Source organism: Diadema antillarum, unplaced genomic scaffold, assembly GCF_040938485.1.
Source record: "Diadema antillarum isolate AM-2024a unplaced genomic scaffold, OU_Dant_1.0 seq00001011_RagTag, whole genome shotgun sequence".
Lineage (NCBI taxonomy): Eukaryota > Metazoa > Echinodermata > Echinoidea > Diadematoida > Diadematidae > Diadema > Diadema antillarum.
This window is the reverse complement of record NW_027271847.1, coordinates 37,710-45,000: the sequence shown is the minus strand read 5'-3', so window position 1 is coordinate 45,000 and position 7,291 is coordinate 37,710. Positions and strand designations below refer to the sequence as shown.

The 7,291-nt window shown below is 42.0% G+C and overlaps 1 pseudogene; it reads left to right on the top strand.

Moving 5' to 3' along the window:
* LOC139742643 (flavin-containing monooxygenase 5-like) overlaps window positions 1-6,837 on the top strand; it is a 7,439-nt pseudogene extending 602 nt beyond the window's left edge.
* Window positions 6,838-7,291: the final 454 nt, after the last annotated feature.

Genomic DNA, 7,291 nt, shown 5'->3' with positions numbered 1-7,291 from the left:
CCCCCGGTTTTGCCGAAAGGGTGCGTTGGTACTTTTTCTCATGTACTATTAAAAGACGAGTTTTGAATTTATATTTAACCTTCAAACAACCATTTCAAAGAGGCTATCGTCCGGATCTAATATTTAGTTCGTCCAATGTTCATTTGGTCCAATATCCATTTGGTCTAACATCCGTTTCTGTTTTACATTACAGGGCATGGATCATGTGGATAATCAGTGGCTTACCTATATATAGTCCAGCTGCTGGGGGTGCTGGCCTGGCACCATGGGGGAGGGGCGAGGGACCCTAAACTTTACCCTAATCTTATTTCATGTGTATGAACATCTGTTTTCTCCCTCAATGCATGCAGGGTCAGAGGGTAGTCCGTAGTCGTAGAAAAAGCCCCCCCCCCCCCTTCCAAAAAAAAAATAATAAATTAAAAATAGCCCAGTTGGTCATATAGACGAAACGATGATTGGACCAAATGGTACCTGATTAGACCAGGAGGCTGGCTATTAGACCAAATGACAATAAGATCAATGGTTATTAGACTAAATGGTTGTAGACTAAATGATGATAGACAGAGGCTAGACCAACTGGGCAATGGACCAAAATTAATGATGTGTACACCAAATTTATATTGGACAAATTTGGTTTTATTTTAGACCATTTGATGATCAGACGAAATGGAATTAGACCAACTCATAATATACCAAATCGGTATTTGATGATATGAATTGGTGTTAGACCAAAAATAGACCAAATGGCTATTATTAGACGAATTGACTGTAGACCAAATAGTAATTAAACCAAATAACAATTAGACCAAACAGTAATTGGACGAAATGATGACTAGACCAACTGGTTATTAGACCAACTGATATTAAACAGTCTATTGGACCAGGGAGGTATCCTGGTTGTAGACCAAGTGGTAATAGAGTGTAAACCGATCCGGACGATAGCCTCTTTGAAATGGTTGTTTGAAGGTTAAATATGAATTCAAAACTCGTCTTAATACATGAGAAAAAGTACCAACGCACCCTTTCGGCAAAACCGGGGGGGGGGGGGGGGCTTTGGACGAAAGGTGGGGTTCCAGTCAACGCGACGCGACCCAACGCTCCCAACGCACCCTTTCGGCAAAACCGGGGGGCTCTGGACGAAGGGTGGTGTTCCCGACGCGCCACCACCCAACCCACCCTTTCGGCACAAGCCGATCCAGAGGGGGCGCAACTGGCGCGCGCCCCTCTTTAATTTTTTTTTAACAAAAGAAATAAAAAAGAAAAATGATATGGGGGTGCGCCCCTTTTAATTTTGTATAGGCGCCTCCCCTTTACGGAATTTCTGGATCCGCCTCTGGTATGTATTGCAATGACAACGACACTAATGATGATTTATATAAACACCACATTTTGGGGACAAGATCATTGCTATTCCATAATGAGGGAGAGAGTCAATGGTGTGTGTATACGAATGAGTGTTTGAATGATCAAATAAGAAATCACCACAAATATTAGAAGTTTTGTGAAGACTCGATTTGATTTCTTTCACTATCAACACCATTTGTTGTTTGTTGTTGTTTTCTTATTTTAGTAAGGTTTCTTTTTGTTTTCTCTTGTTTTGTTCAGGACAACTTATCCGTAACGCGGCAGTTACGATGTGCACAGTGAGATCGCAACTGAGCATCGCCGGGGGGGGGGGGGGGGGGGGGTGTCAAAGAGAGGGTTGTAAGGTGTACCTCCAATAACGTTCATTGAAAGTATCTGAAGACCTTACTCACTGGAAAGCGCCTCCTCAAATTTCAGTATTTTTTTTGTCTGTTTGCCTGTCTGTCTGTCCACAAGCAAGGCTAGTGGTGGTCTTACCCCATTGGTTACTGAGATTTGATACTTATATATACGATAGATACTCCTTTCATTTTGTCTTTTCTTTTCGAGACAGGTAAGAAATAATGTAAATGATATTAATCTGGGTTCCTGCTCAGATGTGCCATGTTCACTCTTCTATACTCTGCTTGCCTTTTTGTTTGTGGATCCTCTCCTTAGTTGTTTCTGAGCACGAGAAGTGGAGCCTGGATCAAATACAGAATCAGTGACAGAAGTCTCCCCGTCGATCTCACAAACCGTATCCAGCGATCAGTGCCCATCCGCCTCCAAGAAAGAATTCTACTTAATCGGAGCAGGTTAGTAGCTCGATGCATAACAACTTGTCTGTCTGTATAGTTCAATGGACTGATGCCGACATTAAATCATAATCCTACGATGCGTACCCGAATCAGATCGATCGCTCGTCCACCATCCACAGCTTACTTATGTTGATCTCACAGAAAACCAACGATTTTTTTTTTGTAGAATGCTAATGATTATAATTTATGATATAATAAACCCCTCCAAAAAAAAAAAAAATGTTTGGAAATCTGAGTTTGATCAATCATTTCTCATTTTTCTTTAGAAATGAATTATTTGTGCTTAGTACCACACAAAGATTGTTTAATTCTCTTTAAAATGATACCGTACTTGTTATGATTATCGTATACATGGAGGTGCAGTGTTTACAGAGGTAAAGTCAGAATTTAAAAGCTGCAAAATGGCCCAATTTTTTATGTTCCTGATGGAGTTTCCTCGTTATGAGTGAGTTCCCCATTGTTTATTTGGTATTCATTTACTGTAACCTCAGCATTTTTATGGAGTGAAACATGTATGCGTTCAACCAAACAGATAAACAAACAAACACACACTCACACACACACACACACACACACACACACACACACACACACACACACACACACACAAACGACCATGACTCAAACCATTTTATCTCACAGAACCTCGCCACATTAACCACAACAAAGACATAAAGAAGTGAAATGGCATGGTCTTGGTTTTATTGGAGTTTCATCTTTATTTTGTCTTCATTTTGTCGTTATTTTTTGTCTTTACTTTATGTTTACTTTGTCTTTATGATAAATGAACATGATCGGGGCTCAGAATCTGGTGGACGACCGCTTGGCACCGTGTCCTCATACTGTTGATTAGCTTCGTGATTCGCTGCTGAGGAATGGCGTTCCACTCGTCAACCAGTACCTGACGGAGTCCTGCCAATGTCGTTGCATTTGTGACCCTCTTCCCCACAGCTCGGCCAAGTTGATATGATCCCAAAGATGTTCTATGGGGTTGAGGTCGGGGCTGCACGCAGGCCAGTCCATTCTATAGTGATGCCCTCTCTCTCTCAAGAAAGTTGCGCACAAGTCTCGCTCTAAGTGGTCTAGCGTTGTCACCTTTTTGAAGCATCTCAGCTTCAATTTGCCCTATGGCGCGAGCATTTTGAACATTGCTTACACGTGGCATGATGTACAACCATAAAACTTGATGAGCTATCAAAATTGCCTGGCATGGCACCACTGAAAACTTGAATGTGAAGTTACGATGTCTATAATATGGAAATTTGCCTTCATGGCTGACCAGTTGAGAACAAAAGACATAAAACAAAAGAACATGTTCTCTGTTTACTCTTCACGACCATTCTCATTCATAAGGACCGTTCTTGTTCATTTTGCAGCTTTTCAATGCAGACCTCATCAGACACTTTTGAGTACAGCCCTTTACTTGATAGCATAATCATAATGAGTAGGATATCATTTCAAAAAGGATTTAATGATCTTTCCACTGATATCAAGCTTGTATTGTTTATAGTGCTTACAAGCTGGAGAAATTTACCACTGAAGTCAGATTTCCAAACTTTTTTGAGGGGTTTGTATATATATATTTGAATATCATATGCGTATCTACCATGATATGTATGTATATTAAGTAATATGACACAAGAGATCTAAATAAAAAAACAACAACAACAGCCGGCGCGTCCGGGACAGTGTCAGTTCTCTAAGACACTGAAAGTTGATCCACGGCTCTTCAGGAGGTGTCGCACTGTTATCCGGTCAGTGTCCGATTTCCAACCTGATTCAGTTCGGTCAGACTGTGTTGGTCGATTGCCAGAAGTGTCGGGTATTATGGAGTCAGATGAATCGGAAACCGTAAACGGCTAACAGACTCGGGCGGCTACCATTTTTTTCCCGATGTTTGATTTCTGTCGGATTTACCAGAAAACAAATGAACTCAAACGTAGCTTGCAGGTAAAATTTCATCTTGAGTCATCGCAACGCTGACTTATTTTATGCAGATTGAGATCAGAATAATTCTAATGAGCCTGAGGTGATCAATAGGGCCTTCACACGGACTGCGAAATGTTGAGTGTGCAGGGCCAGTGTGAGAGCCATGGTCATGATGGTTGTCATGGTTGTGTGCAGGGCTGGCATCGGCTGATGTGCCACTTTCCGAAAAAAAAAAATGTTACACCGCATCGATGTTAACAACAATTGGCAAGTACTCTCTGGTCTGTGTGCAAGTGAAGTAATTTATTATTCTAGCCAAGTGCCGTCCAAATGAAAACTCTCTTACGACATCTGACAAAATAACGTGCGATGTGACTTTCCGTGTTTCTAGGAAACGTGTCGACCACGAACTCATTGGCCTCAAGCCCGACTTCGGCATCACTGCCGCTCACCCAACCGTCAACGATGACCTTCCGGGCTGTATCATGAATGGCCTGGTCACTGTCAAGCCAAACATCCGTCGCTTCACCACGAGCGGAGTTGTGTTCGAAGACGGCACCACGGAGGATAACATCGATCTCGTCGTCCTGGCAACAGGCTACAAGATCTCCTTCCCTTTTCTCTCCTCTTCCGCGCTTCCGGTCAACGACAACCGTGTTGAGATGTACCGCTACGTCTTTCCTCCGCACCACAAGCACCCAACCTTGGCAGTACTCGGTCTGGTTCAACCCCTGGGACCTACCATCCCTTCATCTGGGCTGCAGGCACGTTGGGCGACAAGGGTGTTCAAAGGTAACTATGTAGTACCCATCTGCCGTTACTCTCTGTCACTTTCAGCGGATTGTTTAACGTTTTCATGACTATCTCCGTCTCAGTTTCTAGACGTTAGACCAGGAGGTTAGGGAAACATGGTACGTGTAATGTATCAGATATGCATAAAGTCAAGAAGTTATTACCAGTCTACTTCCGTAGATTAATGAAGAAAAAGCACCACATTAATGTTTTATTGATTAACATCGTGACTTCATTTTATTAATCACACTTATTATTTGATTTGCGATTTCTCTAAATTCTCTAATATTTAGAGCTGCAGCTCAGTGAAATTATGTTCCAACACGTAATTAGTGGCAATTGTATAATTATTTAGAACTGGAGTCAAAAGGGGCCTGAGCTTTCGATCCTAGCAGAATCTTCGTCAGAGGCAAAATTAATCGTATAAACACTTCGTCACCCTTTTATGTCCAACTGCCGCTTTTTCACTTAAACATCTTTTACAACTGTGTGATAGGTTTTAGCTCTGTAATCAAAAGAGCAAGTCACTTGATGGTTATTCATCGCAAATCACATTGAGATGCATTCAAATTTTGCCTCTGACGAAGATTCTGCTAGGATCGAAAGCTCAGGTCCCTTTTGACTCCATTTGACTCCATTGGCTCGCCTTTATTGGATAAGCAGTTCTCAGCAGCTTTTTTGCTACATTATTTAGAACTGTAAGGTGATATACTGGATGATGATAGGTGAAAATGTGGTTGACCATAGTTTAAAGGCTGTTCGTCTTCCCTATGGTAACTTTTACTATTTGGTTGTGTGGCGTCACACTGTCCCGAAATTGACACGAGTTGGCAATACGAATATTGAATTTTCAATTTCGCGCAAAGTGGCCGCTAACATGGTCAACAGCCGAGTCAAGTACAATGTCTACAGACGGTCGCACAGTGGCACCAGACCGCACTCACGAATGACCCAATGTTATGATCAGAGCTGAACTTAAATATTTCCTCATCGTGTATCCATCTTTGCTCAATTTTGGGACAGTGAGCAGGGGCTGATCCAGGAATTCCGTAAAGGGGATGCGCCTTTGCAAAATTAAAGGGGGCGCACGCACCCTATTTTTTTATTTCTTTTGTTTTAACCAAAAAAAAAATAAAGATGGACTCCTGCATAAAGGATGTTGTTTTCGGTAATATGAGAGGATATATTATTTTATAACTATGACAGGTGAGAGTCATCTTCCGACCAAGGATCAAATCAGAGCGCACATCAGACGCACACAGGAAGCCATGGACAAGCGCTACAAGAAGTCTCCACGTCATACAATCCAGGTATATTATTATATATTATCACAGTCTCATTCATTAGGTTGTAATGACGATCATGATAATGATAACAATAACACAATGAAGTGATATCAACTTAAACACAAATGATGATATAGAAAAGAAAATAAGATGACCTTTCAATAACGCTCACTTTACAAAATAGGGCCTACCACTAGTGCCTTCATCAAAATTATTTACTCTTCTGCAATATCTTGGGTCTTTTTGCGCATCAGTTTGCTATGCAGTCCATGTCAGTGTCATGCATTCGAGTTCACGCACTGTTTGAATATACACCCTGCCGTCCGTCACAGATCGACGTCATGCCGTACTTGGATGAAATCGCCAGTGATATCGGCGTCAAGCCCAACCTACTCGTGCTCCTTGTAACTGACCCGGTCCTTGCCTACCACTACATCTTCGGTCCCTACGTCCCCGCCCACTATCGTCTCTATGGCAACCATCGTTGGGCGGGAGCACGCGAGCACATCATGACGGTGTGGCAACGCGTCCATAAGCCGTACAAAGCCAGACGAGGCGGGGCGTCAATGAAGGAACTTGAGGGGGCAGGTCCAAGGTTCGGACTCTTCCAACTCTTCATCGTGCTTGGCATCTTGGCGGTCGTCTACTTCCGGTTTTTCCAAAAGTAGTCACGAAGAGCGCCACAAGACCCCCTTTGTAATAAGATTAGATTAGTGTGCGGCATGTTACCCCGCGGAATCTCGAAAGCGTGTTATTTAATTTTTTTTTTCATACCTGGAATAGTAGTAAAGAGGACTGGTGTAGGGCTGTATTGTGTTGCTGGCAACATTTTTTTTTTTCAAGGAGTTTTACAGAGGTGCATGATAAGTATGATATAATTACATGACATGATAATTTTAATTTTGTTTATTTTCATTTCATTCTTCACTTTTCTATTTTTTCTCTTCTTTCATAATATGAGCTCCCCTTCCAAGACAGTTATTAATACGAGCTCCCTCGTGGGGACACTTTATTAGCATAAGTTAAGTGATAATAATGCCTACTCTGAAAGAAAGATGGGCCTATTATTCAGTGGGGTGAAGGTTCAGATGTGAGTTGTTGTTGTTGTTTTTTTCAGTTTGT